The sequence below is a fragment of the Ictidomys tridecemlineatus genome, chromosome 3, assembly GCF_052094955.1.
Source record: "Ictidomys tridecemlineatus isolate mIctTri1 chromosome 3, mIctTri1.hap1, whole genome shotgun sequence".
NCBI lineage: Eukaryota > Metazoa > Chordata > Mammalia > Rodentia > Sciuridae > Ictidomys > Ictidomys tridecemlineatus.
Window position 1 is genome coordinate 84,771,860 of NC_135479.1, and position 20,791 is coordinate 84,792,650.

Consider the following 20,791-nt stretch of genomic DNA (forward strand, 5'->3'; position numbering starts at 1 on the left):
GGGAAGTCTATTTTTTACAAACTATATAACTCTTCTACAAAATGCAAAATCAGTAAGTCAGAGCTTACCTTCTAGGCAGAAACTTGAACAGTTAGCCAGTATTTGAAGTCTTAGAAATGAGGACAAGTTTTTTCCTGGTGTACTTTCTGATAAATCACCGCCCAATCTTTCAGTCAACTACCCACAGGTAAGTAAATCATTGGCAGAGGATTAAGGCTAAACACAGAAATTCCCTGGGAATTTCCCCCTTTATTAAATTGCCCCCCAAAACAGAGACCTGAGAACAATAGAGGCTTCAGAGGATTTTCAGTTGACCCACACACTAATTCAGTCTGACTGTGAATCTAGGAGATCTTTAAGGGGTTCATTTCAGGTAGAAGAAACTACCATATCATAACATAAACCTGGAGCCAACAGATCCTGCACCTGATCAGAGTAGCTTGAATCAAATTCATGGAGACTAAGGAAAGTTTCATTGCCAGGCAATCCTATAAGTTGATCTAAACTGCTTCTTTGCAAACATAGGCTTGATTAAAAGAAAAGGAAGCCCATCACTACAAAACAGCAAAGGACAAACCCCAGTAGTTATAAGGCCTGGGGGTCTTTAATGAAAATAGACAGTATAAGTTACAGTGCCACAGAAAGGATACTTTTGCCATTGTCCCTCTTATTGGATAGAACCTCTTCCGACTCTCACAAACTCAGCTTTGTCACCCTCTACTGATGTGGCAATCTCCACATCTCCCAAGGTATTTTCACTCTCCTGTGGTCTTATTCTCATCACTCCTGAAATGAGCACTGAATATGCTCTTTGGAGCTATCCTCTACTCAGAGAATCACCTGCCTTCCGTCCAGAGCCTTCTCTTAGCTATGTACAGGTATCCACAATTTCCTTTGGATGCTCTGGTATGAACAGTGAGGTCCCCTCCTGAGCAGACTGTGAATTCAAACATCACAGGTACTAGATTAAGCAAGTTAAAGCTGTCCCAATTGATGGCTCTGGTTTTCTCTGTGCCAACGAGCCCCCCAAACAGTTCTTGGATTTCCTTGTGACTCTTCCTTCTGAAGCTGAATTTCTTCTCTGAACTTCATCAGTTCTGGACTGAGTGTGCTTTGACATCTTTCCAAAGTTCTCTGGAAAGAGAACTGAAAGAATAGATTGAGAGAATACATTGAATAGATTGATTGCTTACTGCAAAGAGGAAGGGAGATAAGTGCTCCTGCTCCCTGTTTGGGGTAATCAGAGATCTCCATTTGTGGAAATGATGCATTCTTTGTGCCTGAGTCTCAGAAAGGTCACAAATCTTAGTGCCTTCCAGTTGTTTGCACAATGGCCCGGACCAATGAACACGTGGATTCAAAGTAGAAAGCAGTGCAGTAGTTAGTGGTGTTGGTCAGGAAAGGGATGATGTGAGCAGGACTGATGCAGTGAAATCCTGCAGGTCCTGTCTGAGCAGTCGGCTTAGAGTTGTGCCTCCATCTGTCACAGACTGAGGACCCAGGACATGTCTCAGATCCCTTATAAAGTGCAGAAGTTAACGACATTCATACTCGCTGTAAGGATGAAAGGACTCTGTAAACCAAAGCAGCAACTCTCACCTTCCACTGGGGAAAAAGGGAAAGAAGGAGAAGAATATTAATGAAGATGGTATTTAAACTCTTGATTTAAAAAAAAAATTAAGTTGTGTTGCTTAATGTTTTCAGATTAATAAAGTCTATGTTCCAGCGAATGTTTAAAAAGGAAATCCTTGACCCCAAGCGAGAGTTGATAAGATGTGAAGCCAGGTCACAGGTACCTGGGGCCTCTTTGGGATCACAGCCTGATGTCCTTCCCCCGTCTTTCTTGAGAAGCCTTCTGTCATTTGAGCCACTCCACTCGGAACATCCAAGGGCCCTCACACATATCCATCAGCCTTCCCTCTAGTGAGAAGAGCAAGGCTGCCTTTCCCTCCTGCCATATCTGGTCTTTCTCACACTAACTTTCCATCTGTTCAGTGAGATGTCTAGCAGCAGCTCTTAATTTGAACTTCACAAATCCCCAGAGGCTGCATAAATGGACTTCAGGAAACCCTGAACCCTGGGGCCATACCTTGCAACAGTACCTTAAACCTGAGTGCCAATTACCCACAGTTTCTCCTATGTATTGACTCTCCAGGGCACTCTTTTCAAATTCCTTTGAATTTCTTCACTACATAATCTCAGACTTTCTCCAATCAGTCAAGCGACCCCCAAGAACTCCAATATAGGTACCTGAGTGGAGATAGACAAAGAGCTACTTGCCTCTGAGCGATGGATAGGGCTGAATAATCTAGTAGAAGTCATATGTGCTTCTAGGTATTGTCTATTTTCCTAGGATTTTTTTTTCTTTGTGTAAGAGAGTTCTTTCTCCAGCAAAGCATAAGCCAGACTTGGTCAATCTAAAAGTCTATAGAGTCTGGGTAATTTTCACTGACTGCCAAGACCTTAGGACAGGAAAAAAAAAATCTCTGAATCCAAATTTATTTCTATTTTATAGTGTTGTCTTTTTGATGTTTGGAGATAGTGCAAATAAAAGGAAGACCAGGGAGGAAAAACACAGAACTGTAGAAGAAATTTCTCCAACTCTGAAGCCCTAAGCATAACTTCTGATAACCTCAATTTTAAGTACTTCAGTGTTTGGGCTAAGCTCCCTCTTCTATAAAGGACCCACTGTATCAAGCAGGAAAAGTTAAAGGAATTTTTTTATCAATAAGTGTTTGTTGAATTGAACTGCACATGAAAAGTACACCCTGCAATTTTGTAGCTTCTTTGGACTCAGATTTACTGCAAGAAGGAAATGTTCCAGCAACTTCTCCTATTTGCTTTGGAGCCTTTGGAACCATAGTTCCGGTTTTTAACATTTGTTAAGCAAGTGGGACAGATAAATTTGTTAAAGCATTCAGCTATTAACAGGAAAAAAAATACTATGTACGAAGTGATACCTTATCAGCATTACCAATTTGTTTCCCCGCTGTTCTGCTGTGGGAACAAAGACTGAGGGGTTGGATTTTCATGAATTGAGGGGAGATGGCTGGATAGAGGCATTTTATTGCACAGTAAGAAACAATCCCTTACATAGCACTTGGGAGCCCATGGAGGAATAATAATCAATGCATCTGAGGAAAGACATTATCTACATTAAATCCTAAAACAACAACAATAGCAATAAAAACACCCATTTACTAAATCTGCTTGCCCTGTAGAAATATTTTGAACTATTTTACATTCCCCATAAAATGGTCCTAGCCTTGTGTTTCTGACTTTTTCTCCTCACTCAACCATACCAGTCAAACATGCCCCTGTTAATAAACCTTACATAGCTATCAAGAATATGTTCCTAGGTTTGTTCTGGAAATTATTCTATTCACATGTGTAATCCCCCCCACACACCGCACCTTTTTAAATTTATTTGCAGATAAAACAGTTGGTGGGGGATAACGGTGGGGAGATAAGGAGAGTAACTATTCTCAGTGAACAAATTATGCGCCAGACACCACTTTAAAGGTTGAAGCACAGTGTCCGCAAATACAATAGACACTAATATTGCTGTATGTATATACGTGGCTGTATAACCAATGTGATTCTGCAACCTGTACAGTTGGAAAATTGAGAAATTATACCTTATTGATTCAAATGTATGATATGTCAAGATCATTATATTGTCATGAGCAACTAATAAAAAAAAAAAAAAGCCTACAGAAAACAATGGCCTTTTTGAGAGTGGCGGGCTGTTCAAAGGGACTTTGTGGCTAAGCCATATGGGCAATAAGGTAGCTTCTTCTTCCTCTAAGGAACTGGGCACTTCTTAAAGCCACCTGCACTAGGTGTGCAGGTGGCACAGGATCTTTATAAAGACTGACTGTGAGAGTGAGTGCATCTCAATATGGAAGAAAGAAACCATTATGGGATGAATGTGTCCCCCCAAAAATTCATTTCTTTATTTATTTTTTTTTGTACTGGGAATTGAACTCAGGGGCACTCGACCACTGAGCCACATCCCCAGTCCTATTTTGTATTTTATTTAGAGACAGGGTCTCACTGAGTTGCTTAGAGCCTCGCCATTGCTAAGGCTGTCTTTGAATTCTGTCTCAGCCTCCTGCACTGCTGGGATTACAGGCCAAAATTCATATCTTAAAGTCCTAAACCTCAATGTGATGGTATTTGGAGGCAGTGTCCTTGGAGGTTCTTATTTTTAGATTAGGTCCCTTATAAGAACATCTTTCTCTCTCTCTCCACACATTTGCCCCGAAGAAAGGCCATGCAAGCACACAGTGAGAAAGTATCGATATACAAGCCAGCACCTTGATCGTGAACTTCCAGCCGCCAAAACTGTAAGAAATAATTAAGCATCCAGTCTGTAGTGTTTTATTATAGCAACACGAGCAGACCAAGACAGAAACTCCATGGTAAGCTTACACATGTTTTCACAAAAACCCATTTTTGAGCCATCTGTAATGTTGAAGCTACTCTTAACAACAGAGGACAGGCCTCGGTGGGGAAAGGGGAAACTGACTACCACATAAACTTGTAGTGGGTGGAACTTCTCTCCTTACCTGAGGCCTCTCTGCCTTCATACAACTCCCCTGCTCCTGCCCCAACACCCCCACACACTATCTTCTTGTTATATCTTTTTTCTTCAAATGGAGATCTCTGGTCTCCCTTATCTCAACATCGCCTTGCACCCAGTTGCCTAGGCCAGAAACCACTGAGTCATTTTTGACTCTTCTCTTTGTTTACCCCTACCGGGCAAGCTATGTGAGTTCAGGTCCTCTGAGAAGCAGACACCAGGATTAACTGTTCAAGGATCACTGATCCTCCTCCCCACAGAAGTTCAAGGAACAGTGATTCTATGGTTCCCATTGGCCTTTTTTTTTTTTCTGAGGAAAAACTAACAGGGAGGGGTGAGTGGGATGAACTACAAAAGCCCTCATCTCTGTGGTTGACCTCAGGGCTCCAGCTCACTCTCTCCCTCCTCCAATACCCAGTCTAAATCCCCTCGCTCTCAGAGGTCCCGCCATCAGGTGTTGGTAGCTTAGGTTGTTGTGCTACTCACTTCTCTGAGGTTCCCGAATGCTTGACAGTCGCACCTTTCTCAGTGCAGGATTGTTGCACATGTTTGTTCACCCCAGGAGATGCCAAAGTGGATCTCCTAGGTTCCATACATACTCCTTCTTATGGCTATTATGGAAAAGCAGCCTCACCTCCTCCTGCCAATCCCAGTAAATCACTTCCACCAATGTAACTGCTCTTTCTACTTGCTGTTCCCCAGGCACAAGAAGTTCAACACGTCCTGCAATTGTATGTAATTCAATGGGGCTCTTGCAGAATCACATGGCAAGAGTTTTCTCTATTTGGGACTAGAACCTCCAAGAGTGAAGAGCTAAGATTTGCTGAGACAAGAAGCACCAAATCCTTCAATAAATCAGTGGGACAGCTCCTATTTATAGGCCCTTGATTCCTGGATTCTTCTTGTCCAGAACAGAGCACTATATACAGATTGCTGAATTGACATAAATACATTGTGTCCTGAAAGATGGCACTCCATTTTTTTAGAGAGTCTCCTCCAAGCTAACACTTCAGTTTCACCTTTATAATGCCATTGCAAAATGTTGCCTCTGTGTGATGTGATTTGTGATACAACCAGCAGATCGCATGGTCATGGGCCCACTCCTGTACCTCCATCACTGGAAAGTGATGGGCAAATGCATTGAAATCAGTAAAGTGCGCCAAGAAGATCTGCCCTCACCAATGTCTGTTCATCATCCTCTCTGCTGAGGGCCTGAGAAAGGGTAAAACATATGACAGAATGGAACATATTCTCAGAAGAAGAAAAATTAAGAAGAGTAAGGGAAGGAGAAGGAGAGTCAAGAAATGAGCATCAGCAGCAATTTTTGGGGGGAAAGAATTTGAAGAATTTTTAACTATTTAGGAGAAGATAAGACAAACTATCTGTGAAAACAATACGCAGAGTTGTGTGACCATCATCATATTCTAAGTTTAAAACATTTCATCACTCCAAAAAGAAACCTTGTATCTTTTAGCAATCACTCCTTCTTATCTCCCATTCCCTTCTCCAGTCCTAATCAACCAAAAACATCAGATCACAACTAAAGGAAAGCAATCACAATTACTTCCAATTTCTCAGGACAAACTATAAAATCCAGGAAGCCTTGGGATGATGTGTTCCAAGTTCTGAAAGAAAATATCAAAATAATTCTTAATAAAGATTGTTGTGTCCAGTAAAACTATCCTTCAGAATCAAAGCAAAAATAAAAACCATCTAAAATAAGCAGAAACTGTCATGACTTTTAAACCGGCACTACAGAAAAATAGTTAAAGAAATATTATACATAGAAGAACTCAAAAACAAACCCAAGTTCACAAATAGTCAAATCTCATTTGAAGAGTAGCTTAACAAATGATAAATGGGACCAACTTGAATATTAGAACTAAATCAAAATATCAGAAATTTAATAAACAATACTCCAAGGACTGAAGATCAGCATACTACAGTAATGCAGCCACATCAATGTTCATAGCAGGTCAATTCATAATAGCTAAACTATGGAACCAACCTAAGTGTCCTTCAATAGATGAATGGATAAAGAAAATGTTATATATATATATATTCAATGGAATATTACTTAGCTTTTTTTTTAAGAGAGAGGAGAGAGAGAGAGAGAATTTTTAATATTTATTTTTTAGTTCTCGGCGGACACAACATCTCTGTTGGTATGTGGTGCTGAGGATCGAACCCGGGCGGCACACATGCCAGGGAATAGCGCTACCGCTTGAGCCACATCCCCAGCCCATTACTTAGCTTTAAAGAAGAATGAAATTATGGCATTTGCCAGTAAATGGATAGAGTTGGAGAATATCATGCTAAGCAAAATAAGCTAATCCCAAAAACCCAAAGGTGGAATGTTTTCTCTAATATGCAGATGTTAATTCACAATAAGGCAGGGGGCACTAAAGAAGAATAGCATTACCTTAGATTAGATAGAAGAAAGTGAAGGGAGGGAAGGGGAGGGAATATGGAGATAGGAAAGATAGTAGAATGAAACAGACATTATTACTTTATGTATATATGTGACTGCATGACATATATATATATATATATATATATATATACACACACATATATATACATATTCAGAAAAATGAGAAATTATATCCCATCTATGTATGATATATTAAAGTGCATAAATGCATTCCATTTTCATGTACAACTAATTAAAACAAATTTTTAAAAAATTTAAAGAAATTAATAAACAATTTTCTATAAAAACATTGATGTAAACAGTCTCAACTTTCCAAGTAAAAGACATAGGCTGGCAGAATTGAAGGAAGAATAAGATCTAACCAAATTTTGCTTTCCAGAGATTCACCTGGCAGGCAGAGACAGCCACATGCAGAAAGTGAAAGGATGGAGCCCCACAACTTGCAGGAGTAGCTACTCTTGTGTCCAAGTAGATGTCAACTCAAAATTAATCAAACGAGACAAAGAATGTCACTTCATACTGGCAACAGGGACAATCCAACAAGAAGATATAAGAATAGCAAATATTTATACCCCAAATGCTGGAATACCTAATTACATAGAAAGAATACTACTCATATTGAAGGCTTACATAGACCCCAGTACAATGATATTGGATAATTTCAAAATACCTCCCTCACCAACAGATAGGTTATCCAGATATAAACTCATTAAGATTCTTCAGGCCTAAAAATATTATCATTCAAAAGATCTTAAGAGATACCTATAGAGTATTTCATGCAACAACAGTTGAATTCACTTTCTTCTCAGATGCTCATAAACTCCATATTATACCATCTTCAGGCCACAAAGCAATTCTTAGAAAATACAAAAGAGAAAAATCGATATATTTTCCTTATCTGATCAAAATTGAATGTAATTGGAAATTAGCACACATACACACACACACAAAAAAAAACCTACAAAAACTATAAACACGTGGAGACTGAACAATCTACTTTTGAATGATGGATGACCAAAAGAAATAATCAAGGGAGAAATTTTAAAATTCTTAGAATAAAACAAGAATAGTGATATAGCATACCAGAATCTCTGCAACACTATGAAAGTGTTTCTAAGAGAAAGTCTTATATCTATGAATGCCTATAGAAGAAAAACAGAAGGATCACCAATGTAAAAAAAAAAAAAAAAAAAAAAAAAAACCTAATGATGCATCTTAAGGCCCTTAAAAAATAAGAAAAAATCAGTTCCAATACCAAGAGAATGAAGTAATTAAGACCAGGAGCAAAGTTGATGAAATAGAGAACAAAAAAGCAATACAAAGATGTTGGAAGCCATGTGTAAATTATGGGTTTGTTTGACAACATAAGGCAAGGAAGCTGCTTTTCTGGGAACTCCTGAGTGAAACTCAAGAAAGCTCAGATCATGCTGGTGCCCTGCCTTAGCTCATAGCACTAGGTTCAAAGGCAGCTGCCTGGAGATGGGCTTAACCTGTCAATCCCCAAACAACTTGTTTTTCCCACTCTTATCCTATTTTCCTGAGGAAGCCTGTCACACTGAAACCCTTTAATATGTAAATAAAGCATTCGCGGGTTTTACTCTTTTTTTTTTTAAATCAGACCCATCAGATCTCTCCAACCCATAAATGCCCCCACTTTTGAAAATATAATCCTCATCTTTTGTCTTTTTTTTTTTTTAAATAATACTTTTCTAGCTTTTATTGCCAGCCTGCCCACATCTCACTGCCTCCTCACACAGGATGCAGGCACAAAGAATTGATGAAATAGTTAGTTCTTTGAAAAGATAAATAAGATTGATAAATCTGTTTTTTAAAGAATATTTTTAATATTTATTTTTTAGTTTTCGGCAGACACAACATCTTTGTTTGTATGTGGTGCTGAGGATCGAACCCAGGCCGCACGCATGCCAGGCGAGCGCACCACCGCTTGAGCCACATCCCCAGCCCAAGATTGATTAATCTTTAGTCAAGCTAATCACAATAAAAAGGGAAAAGATCACAATTAATAAGATTAGAGATAAAAAGGGAGAAATCACCACAAACATCACAGAAATCCAAAGGGACCATTTTGAAAACTTATGCTCCAATAAATTGGAAAATCTAGAAAAAAATGGAAACATTTTTAGACACATGTGACCTGCCAAAATTGAAGCAAGAGGACATGGAAAACCTAAGTAGACCAATGACTAGCAATGAGATTGAAGCAGTAATAAAAAGCTTTCCAAAAATGAAAAACCCAGGACCAGATGGATTTTCAGCTGAATTCTACCAGACCTTTAATGAAGAACTAATGCCAGTGCTCCTCAAATTGTTCCAGGCAATAGAAAGGGATAAAACATTTCAAAATTTATTATATGAAGCCAATATCACACTCATACCAATAGCAGATAATGACACATCAAGGAAAGAAAACTATAGGCTAATATAATTGATGAATTTAGGTGAAAAAAGTTCTTCGTATTAGCAAGTCATATTCCATGACATATTAGGAGTTTACAACACTGGAATAAAACCAATAAAAGTAATTTAACATACAATAATCATCGAGTGCAATTCACCACATAAATAGAACTAAGGGGAAAAATTGCAGACATCTCAATAGATGCCTTTAGAAGATATAAGAATAGAAAATATTTATACCCCAAATGCTGGAATACCTAATTACATAGAAAGAATACTACTCAGATTAAAGGCTTACATAGACCCCAGTACAATATTGGTTGAATTCAAAATACCTCTCTCACCAACAGATAGGTTATCCAGATATAAACTCATTAAGAGGAATAGAAGGAACTTACCTTAATATCATAAAGATTACATATGAAAAGCCCAATGCCAATGTCATAGTGAATGGGAGAAAACTGAAAGCATTTCCTTTAAAAACTGAGATAAGAGAAGAAGAGCTATTCTCACCAGTCCTATTTAATATAGTACTAGAAATTCTAGCCGGACAATTAGATAAGAGAAGGAAATTAAAGGGAAAAATAGAAAAAGGAGAAGTCAAATTATCACTGTCTGGAGATAATATGATCCCATACTTAGAAGATCCAAAAAGCTCCACTAGAAGACTGCTCAAGATAATAAATTCAGGGCTGGGGATGTGGCTCAAGCGGTAGCGCGCTCGCCTCGCATGCGTGCGGCCCGGGTTCGATCCTCAGCACCACATACCAACAAAGATGTTGTGTCCGCAGAGAACTAAACAATAAAACATTAAAAAAAAAAGATAATAAATTCAGCAAAACTGCAAGGTTATAAAATCAACATAATAATTGGTAGCCTCTGTGTGTGTGTGTGTGTGTGTGTGTGTGTGTGTGTGTGTGTGTGTGTGTGTGTGTGTTTTGCTGGGAATTGAACCCAGGGCCTTGTGCATGTAAGGCAAGCACTCTGTTGACTGAGCTATATCCCCAGTCCCTCAGTAGCTTTCCTATAAATCAATCATTAATCTGCTGAGAAAGAAATCAGGAAAACAATCTCATTCACAATAGCCTTTAAAAAAATACCTACAAATAAATCTAATCAAGGAGGTGAAAGACATCTACAATGAAAACTATAGAACACTGAAGAAAGAAGTTGAAGAAGACCTTGGGAGATGGAAAGACCTTCTATGTTCATGGATCGGTAGAATTCATACTGTTAATATGGCCATATTATCAAAAGCATTACATAGATTCAATTCAATCCCCTATCAAAACTACCAACAATATTTTTTATAGAACTATTTAAAAAATTCCTAAAATTCACTTGGCAGAATGAAAGATCCAGAATAGCCAAAGCAATTCTAAATCAAAATCAGGTTTAGATTTTGTGTACCACAAAATGTGTTGCACGCCTATTTTGCTTGGGAGGCTGAGGCAGAGGGATCACAAGTTCAAAGCCAGTTTCAGTAATTTAGCAAGGCCCCAGTCAAATTAGTGAGACCCTGTCTCAAAGTAAAAAATAAATAGGGCTGAGGATGTGGCTCAGTGATTAAGTATCCCTGGGTTTAATCCCCAGAACCCAAAATCAAAAAACAAAAAAAGCAATGCTAGAAGCATCACAATACTACAGAGCTATAGTAAACAAAATCTGTGTGGTACTGGCATAAAAGCAGACACATAGACCATTAGAACAGGACAGAAGACAAAGAGACAAATCCAAAGAGACACAGTCATCTGCTTCTTAACAAAGATGCCAGAAACATACATTGGAGAAAAGATAGCCTTTTTAATAAAAAGTGTTAGGAAAACTGGCTATCCATATGTAGAAGAATGAGACTAGATCCTTATCTCTCACTTTACACAGGAATGATCACAGACCTAGGAATTAGACCCGAAACTATGCAACTCCTAGGAGAAAAATTAGGGACAACACTCCAACAGGCAGGAACTTTCTCAATAGAACCCCTGAAGTTCAGTAAATAATACCAAGAATTAATAAATAAATGGAATGACATCAATCTAAAATCTTCTAAATAGCAAAACATGCTGTTAAGAAAATAAAGAGAGAACCTACAGAATGAGGGGAAATCTTTGCTAGCTATTCTTTTTACAGAAGATTAATACCCAGAATAAATAAATAATTTTTAAAAAATTACCACCACCTGGGGCTAGGGCTGGGGCTCAGTGGTAGCACACTTGCCTGGTTTCTGTGAGGCAATAGGTTCAATTCTCAGCACCATGTATAAATAAATAAAAAAGTAAAGACCTATCAACAACTAAAAAAATATGCATTAAAAAAATTACCACCACAGGGGCTGGGGTTGTGGCTCAGCAGTAGAATGCTTGCCTAGCACATGCACAGCCCTGGGTTTGATCATCAGCACCACATAAAAATAAATAAATAAATAAAACAAAGGTATTGTGTCCAACTACAACTAAAAAAAAATAAATATTTTAAAAAACTACCACCAAAAGAACCCAATTATTAAATGTTCAAATGAACTAAACAGACACTTCTCAAAGGAAATACATAGGGCCAAAAATATATGAATAAAAAATGTCCAACATCTTTAGCAATTAGAGAAATGCAAATCAAAACTACAGACTTCATCTCACTCTAGTTAAAATAAAAATAACAATAAATGCTAATAAGAATGAAAAGGAACTTAAAAAAAAAGTAGAGAAAAAAGGAACTTTTACATTGTTGACAGGATTCTAAATGAGTACAATCACTATAGATATCAGTATAGAGGTTCCCCAAAAGACTAGGCATGGAACCACCATGCAATCCAGGTATACAATTACTCAGTATTTACCCTAAAGAATTAGTCATCATACTATGGTGATACATTCATACCCATGTTTATAGCAGCACAATTCACAATAGCCAAACTATGGAACCAGTTTAGGTTTCCATCAGTAGATGAATGGATAAAGAAAATGTGACATATATACCCAAGGGAATTTTATTCAGCTGTAAAGAAAAATGCAAATATACCAGTTGCAAGAAAATGGATGGAACTCAATAACATATAAACAAAATAAGCCAAACTCAGAAGATCAATTATCGTATGTTTTCTCCCTTATGTGGAAGCTAGAGAGGAAAAATGAAAAGAAATATGTGGGGGATCTCATGAAAATCAAAACAGTACAGTACAGTAGAGGAAAGGGACCAGGGAGAGGAAGAAGAAGAAAGGAAAAATACAAGGGGACATTAGCCAAATTGTATTATTATATTGTATGCATGTACAAATATGTAACAATGAATATCACCATTATATATAATTATAAAGTATTAATAAAAGGATGGAAAAAAATATTTAGCTATCAGTTCATCAGGTAGACATTTGCATTTTTCCTACTCTTTGATGATCATAAATAATGGTGTTATGAACATTTATGTATCAGTTTTTGTGTCCCACATCCTTCTTTAAAAAGCTTTATATTATTCTTTGGTTTGTCCAATCCTTTTCTTGGTGAACGTTTAGATTTTTTCCAGTCTTTACTATTACACAGAATGATATAATAAATAATTTTGTGTATATGTGGAAAACAGCTTATGTGTGTGTGTGTGTGTGGTGGATGAGGATTGGACTCTGGATTGAACCCAGAAGGTTGATGTTAGTCCATCACTGACATTTCCAGCCATTTTTTAAAAAAATTGAGACAGTGTTTTGATTAATTGCTTGTCTGGCCTTGAACTTGTGACCTTCCTACCTTAGCTTTCCAAGTAACTGGGATTATAGGAGTGAGCTACTTCTAGCTTATAAAGAGTTGCCTTTAGGGCCTATTCCTACAAGTGGGATAATATAGTTCAAATTAAAAGTTTATATTTTGCAAAGATGAGCCCTTTCTCTGTCATGTGAATTGCAAATATATTCTTCCAGTTTATCATTTATCTTTGTTTATGGTATTTTATTTACCAGTCAGAGGTTATGTACTTTATATACTGAACATTTATTAGGTTTTTACTGTGTTTGGATTTTAAAATATAGTTTCATTGATATTTGTCAGTCCCAGGTTATAAGGTAATGTATCTGTGTATTCATCTGGTATTTCTTCAAACTTAGAACTCTGATCTATTTGGAGTTTAGATATATAAAGTATAAACTAAAGTTTCTTTCTTTCCAAATGGATAGATAGGTAGACATCCAACCCTGTATATTTAAAATGTCATTTTTTTCTGAGTAATTTAAGATGCTATTACTTCTGGTCTTTCTAATCTGTGTCCATTCATGTACAAGCATCACCTGGTTTTAATTATAGAGGCTTCATAATTTTTTTTGATATCTGACATATCCAATATTCCACCATTTTTTCTCCTCTGTCTTCCAGTTCTCTATACAAACACTAAAATCAACTTGTCTACCTACAGAAAAAAAAAAACAAAAAACTGTGTATTGGCAGTCTGATTTGAATCATGTTAAAATTATTTGCTGACTTGGGATGGATTGACATGTTTAGAATTAAGTCTACCTATCCAAAAATAGAAGATGTTTTCCATAGCCTGCTTTTATATTTTTCAGGTATGTTCAAAGGCTTTCTCCAGTATAACTTTTACAGATGTAAAAGTATTTTTTGTTGGGTTTTTCAAGATGGCGAAATAAAGGTCACTTTTCTGACTGCTTCATGATGTGAAACAAGAAAGCAGATAGGCAGCTTCTCAGCAAGGTTGGTAGGGGGGAAAACAGGAGATTTACTGAGAATTAAAGCAGATCAGGGACTCAGGAAGTTGGATATAATGAAATTTTAAAAAATCCCCAATTCTGCAGCCACTGTGGCCAATAGCAGTATCCAGAGAGGTCTCCCCATGAGCAAAATGGAGGGAATTAAAGGAACCCACATTCTTAGGAGGCCTCTGGCATGGCTGGGTATGAAGAGATCAGAGATCAAAGATACCGCCAGACTAACCTAAAAGGCATGCAGCACAATATACTTATGTGGGAAGGAAGCCACATTGCTCCCAGTTGCCCATGAGGACAAAGGAAGGAGCTATTTTGCAGCTGTGGCACAGGGGCTGGCAGTTGGAGGAGCCCATTCCTGGCAAACCCAAGTGGCCTAAAATATAGGCCTCGCAAAGGTATACCACAGGACATAGAACTTGCCTAAGGGACCAGAAGAAAGGGACCAAACAAGGAGGGGGGTTGACTCTCGATTCTTATTCTTCTTGATCCCTATACTTCTCTCCTGCGACCCGCATGGGCTATGAACTTTGGGTTTTCCTTGCATTGAAATGTGCTGGTTGAGAAATATGGTGAAAAATCACATGACACAGAAATAATTTTGAAATGCAGGTGTGGGATGGCTCTGTGACCTCGAGGGTCCTGTTTCCACAGTGGAGAGAGAGAGCATGAGAACCTGCGTTTTCTTTACTTATTCAAAGAGGGCTTCAAAAGGATTTTGATGGAATGTTCTTTTGCCAAGTAAGGTAGGAGGTGGGCTGTCCAAGCCTAAGGGTAACACCCAAATCCAAAGCTACAAGAGCTGTTCCACTAGTAGACTGAGGGCAGAGATCTCACGTCTTAGGCATTATACACATGGGAAAGCCAGGATTGTTCCCAAGGGGAGACCTAAAACCCCATGGTTCAGTAGTAATTTAAAAAACCACTCAAGTAGCATCATGGGTGGCATACCACAGTTTACACAGGAGCACACAGGTCATGGAAACCTGCCACACACACCGCCCCCTTTGCCTTGACTCCAGTGGCTCACAGGACTGGCTGGGCGAGAGGTTCATTTTTTCAAAATGGGAGTGATTAAGTTTAGACTGAACCCAAGAGACCAGGAAACATAGGGTCCATGGGTGATGGAGGGACCAAGATTTGGTTCCTCCACTGCATGAATGAAACCCAAGAGAGATCCCTGGGGTACAGTTTCCCAGTGTGGACCAGCTACTGCTGGGCCCTAGAGGTTCACTGATTTAAAATCTTCAAACCATTGAAGAATGTGGAGGCTACCTAAGCCTAAGCCCTACCTCCAGGAGCTCTGCCTATGGGATCTCCTCTCACACTCCAACAACCTCACACTGAAGGTGGAACAGATATCACTCTAGGCCACCCCACCTAACACTGCTAAAAAGGGAAATCAAGAATTTTTTTCAACTCCAACAGAAACAATTCTTTAACTTTTAATGCAAATCTTTTTTTCTTTCGTGTTTTTTTTTTTTCTGTTTAATTGGGACCTGAATGATTCATGAAAACTTAAACATGTTTTTTCCTAACATTTTTTGAAGACAGTTATTTTTCATGGATCAGTATGTTGAGGACTTACGTATTTGATTAGTATATTTTGGTTTTGTTTTGTATTATTTTACTTTTAATTTTCTAAAATTTTTATTTTGTGTTTTGCTCTCACCTGTTTCCCTTAATTCTCTTTCTCACTGCTAATATCCAAATTTTATTGTTCTTTCGCTCTTCCTATAATTTTTTTTACTTCTAATTTCTCTCCTTTTCCCCCGTAATCATCTCATCCTACATCATTTCTGTTCTCTCCTTATTACCATTTGAAATTGTAAACCCTTTTGCAAATATACTGGCTTTACTGTATAATCAGAGCGTTCCTGTTTATTGGGACAATTAACATCGTAGATGTCACAGCAGGAACTATTTGGTTTAATGTTGTATATTGTTTGCATTGGTTGTTGTTATTATTTGTCTCCACCCTAGTGGGGAGGTAGTAGAAACTTTCAGGGACACTATCAGTCCATAGTGTAGAAATCTGCCTCAAATCCATGGGTAGACACACAAAAATATGAAAAAGCAAGGGAACACATCACCCTAAACAAACCAAAATACAATAACAAAATCCATCTACACCACAGTGGAAGAAATGTCAGAGAAGGACTTTAGAATGCCTATAAATCAATTCAGCTAAACTGATTGGTGAGGCAAAAGATGATGTAAGGAGTGATATCAGAGATAAAATACAGGAAGTAAAAAATCACTTCAATAAAGGCTAGAGATTCTGGGGGAAAAACTCAAGTAGAAATCCTTAAAATGAAGGAATCAATAAACCAAATTAAAAATTCAATGCAAAGTATCACCAGCGGAATAGATCACTTGGAAACATAGTTTCAGGCAATGAAGACAAACTATATAATTTTTTAAAAAATATTTATTTTAGTTTACGGCGGACACAACATCTTTGTTTCGTATGTGGTGCTGAGGATTGAACCCGGGCTGCACACATGCCAGGCGAGCGCGCTACCACTTGAGCCACATCCCCAGCCCCAAACTATATAATCTTGAAAACAAAGTGGACTGTGGAGAAAAGATGTTAAGGGACCATGAACAGAACTTGCCAGAAAGATAGGATAACATGAAAAGACCAAATTTAAGATTTATTGGGATGAAGGCTCAGAGATACAAACCAAAAAATGCAGAATATTTTCAATGAAGTAATATCAGTACAAGAGTCTTACAGAAACCCAAATATACAAAATTACAAACATTAACACCCATTATTATAAAAATGCCTAAAATACAGAATAAGGATAGAATTTTAAAAGCTGTCTGAGAAAAATGGCAAGTCACATTTAGAGGGAAACCAATCTGGATCTCAGCTGATTGCTCAACTCAGACGCTCAAAGTTAGGAGGCCTTGGAATAATATATGCCAAGATCTGAAAGAAAATGGATGCCTTCCAAGAATAATACACCTAGAAAAATTAAGTTTCAGAATTGAACATGAAATAAAATTGTTTCTTTTATTTTTTAGTTGTAGTTGCACACAATACCTTTATTTTATTCATTTTTTATGTGATGCCGAGGATCAAACCTAGGGCCTCACATGTACTAGGCGAGTGCTCTACTGCTGAGCCACAACCCCAGCCCAAAATAAAATTGTTTCATGATAAACAAAAGTTAAAAGAATTTACAACTAGAAAGCCTGCACTACAAAATATACTGAATAAAATATTTCAGGGGCTGGGGATATAGCTCAGCTGGTAGAGTGCTTGCCTCACATGCACAGGGCCCTGGGTTCAATCCCTAGCACCACAAAAAGACAACAAAAAATAATATTTCATAAGTAGAGATAAAATTTAAAACTGGTAAAGGGAGGATCTACACCAGAAGAATAGTCAATCAAAGGAGAAACTAATTCAAATTAAAATCAGAAATAAATCAAAATGACAGGGAATAAAAATCATTTCTCAATAACAACATTGAATGTAAATGGCCTAAACTCATCAATCAAAAGACAAAAACGGATAATTAGACCAAAGAAGGAAATGATAAAGAGATACAAATAGAAAAATAAGAGCTCAAATTATCCCTATTTGTTGATGTCATGATTGATTCTATAATTAGAAGACCCAGAAAACTTCTAGATCTCATAAACTAATTCAGCAAAATAGCAGGCTATAAAATTAATACCTATAAATCAATTGCATTCCTATACACCAATGATGAACTAGCTGAAAGAGGAATTAAGAAAGCCATTCTATTCACAACAGCCTCAATAAAATAAAATATTTAGGAATCAATCTAACAAAAGAGGCGAAAGACCTCTACAACGAAAACTATAGAACAAAAGAAAGAAATCGAAGATGACCTTAGAGAATAGAAGGATCTTCCATGATCTTGGATAGACAGAATTAATATTGTCAAAATGGCAATTCTACCAAAAGCACTATACAGATTTAATGAAATTCCTATTAAAATTCCAATGGCATTCTTCATAGAAATAGAAAAAAAGAGTCCTGAAATTCATTTGGAAAAATAAGAGGCTGAGAATAGCCAAAGCAATTCTTAGTGAGAAAATCAAAGCAGGAGGCATCACAATACCAGACCTTAAATCATACTACAGAACCATAGTAACAAGAACAGCATGGTATTGGCATCAAAACAGGCATGAAAACCAATAGAACAGAACAGAGAGAAACCCACATAAATACAGTTATCTCATACTACACAAAGATGCCATAAACATTCATTGGAGAAGAGATTGTCCATATGTAGCAGAATGAAATTTAACTCCTATTTTATTTTATGAAGGGTGAGAGCATCCTTCATAAAACTCAACTCAAAGTGGATTAAGGACCTAGGCATTAGACCAGAGACACTCCGTGCCTATTAGAAGAAAAAGTAGGCCTAACATTGCATTATGACAGCTCAGGAATGGACTTCCTCAAAAAGATTCTTTAAAGCACAAGAAGTAAAATAAAGAATCAATAAATAGGAGGGTATCAATCTAAAAAGCTTCTTCACAGCAAAGAATACAATTAAGAACATGAAAAGAGAGCCCATTCTGTAGAATGGGAGAAAATCTTTACCACCTGCACCTCAGATAGAGCATAAATCTCCAAGATATATAAAGAACTAAAAAAACAACACCAAAAACACAAATAAACCAATCAATATATGGGCAAAGGAACTGAGTAGAAACTTCCAGACCAAATACAAAGATCAACAAATATATATATAAAAAAGTTCAATATCTCTAGCAGTTAGAGAAATACAAATTAAAACTACACTGAGATTCCATCTCACCACAGTCAGAATGGCAATCATCAAGAATACGGTAAACATAAATGTTGGTAAGGATGTGGGGGAAAAGGTACACTCATATATTGCTGGTAGGACTGCAAATTGGTGCAACCACTAAGGAAAGCAGTATGGAGATTCCTTGGAAAACTTGGAATGGAACCACGATTTGACTCAGTTATCCCATTCCTCAATATATACCCAAAGGACTTACAATCTGCATACTACAATGACAAAGCCACATTAATGTTTATAGCAGCTCAATCCCCAAAAATTATGTAACTAACTTAGGTGCCCTTCAAAGGATGAATGAATAAAGAAAATGTGATATATATACCCAATGAAATATTACTTAGCCATAAGAAGAATGGCTTTATAATTATGCCCTTAAATGGATGGGCCTGGAGACTACCACACTAAGTGAAATAAGCCAATTCCTAAAAACCAAAGGTTGAATGTTTCTCTGATATGCAGATGCTTACACATAAAAATAGATCTTAAAACTTTCATTTTTTTATATTTAGGAACAGACTTTTAGATTTAGTAATTTCCTCCTGAACCTTCTATATCAGGTAATTTTTTTTAATGGGGGTAAATCTAATAGCTTTCTGTGTGTCATGTATGGAGATTGTTTCTCTCCACTTCTGCGATGGCATCTGTAAATTCCATTTTCCTTGGAATTAACCATCTATGTATCAAATTCATAACATTATACAGACTCATTTTATTCATTCTGAATATTTTTTCATTATTTCATTTCTTTTTCTCATATTTGCATTTACTTGCTTTCCTGATTGGGTAAGCCAGAGGATGACTTTTTTTCTTTTTTAGAACATTTATTAATTCTAATATGTTTTATATCTAACTAACTTTTGCTTTTACCTTTAAGAGTTTCTGGAGGGAGTACAGTATTCCCAATGCCTTAGGCATGCAATAAATTCTGGGCTTTCTTGCTAAAAAATGTTTTCTGGGAAAAACCACCAAATATCAGTTTTCATGGATTAAATCAGTGACTAGGAGAAATTTATACTTCCAAATGCTTTACATAAATTAGAATCAACACATGGGAATTAAATATTCAACTCTTAAAAAGCAGGGTATAGAAGGAAATAAAGATAAAAGCCCCAAAGTCCTTGACCTTTATCAAATCAAATGCTGACAAGATGGAAACCAGTTGCTACATTATTTTTCTAAATGTTCTCCTAGATTTGGGCTGCAGGGAATAATGAGATTCTGGAACAATCTTTGAATCCCATGATTCCTCATCCAAAAGCTAGGGTGACTCTCCTCAGTGGCAAAGGCATTAAAGCCAGAGACAACACAAGTGTAGATTTTCCACATAGATTTTAAAAAATACTTTTAGCCCTAGTAATCCATTATGCAGCATAAAGGGCAGAATTGTGAACTTAGCCCTTGTTTATAATTATGCAAAAATTATCTGTGTATAGTTACTATAGTTATGTAAAAATTAAAGCTAAAATATAATAATTGAGCATCAATAGGATTACTAATTTTGGCAATTAAGTATAATACTTTATGTTTACCAATGTTTAGTATTTATAGTAATTTATTTCCTGAAATCTTATCTACCATCTTCAATTTAAATTTATAATTAACAGACAGTAAGAGCTGATTACGGGGAAAAATTATAATGAAAAGAAAGCATATGATTATATATACAATAATGACATAACTTTGTAAAACAAAATATAAATAAATATGCTACAATTTACATTTCAAAACATTTACAGTAATAACTCCTTGAAGGCAAAAATCCCTGTTTTACTCATCTTTATAGCCCCAACTGACAGAAGAGTATTTAGCACAAAGTACACATGTAATAAGTATTTGAT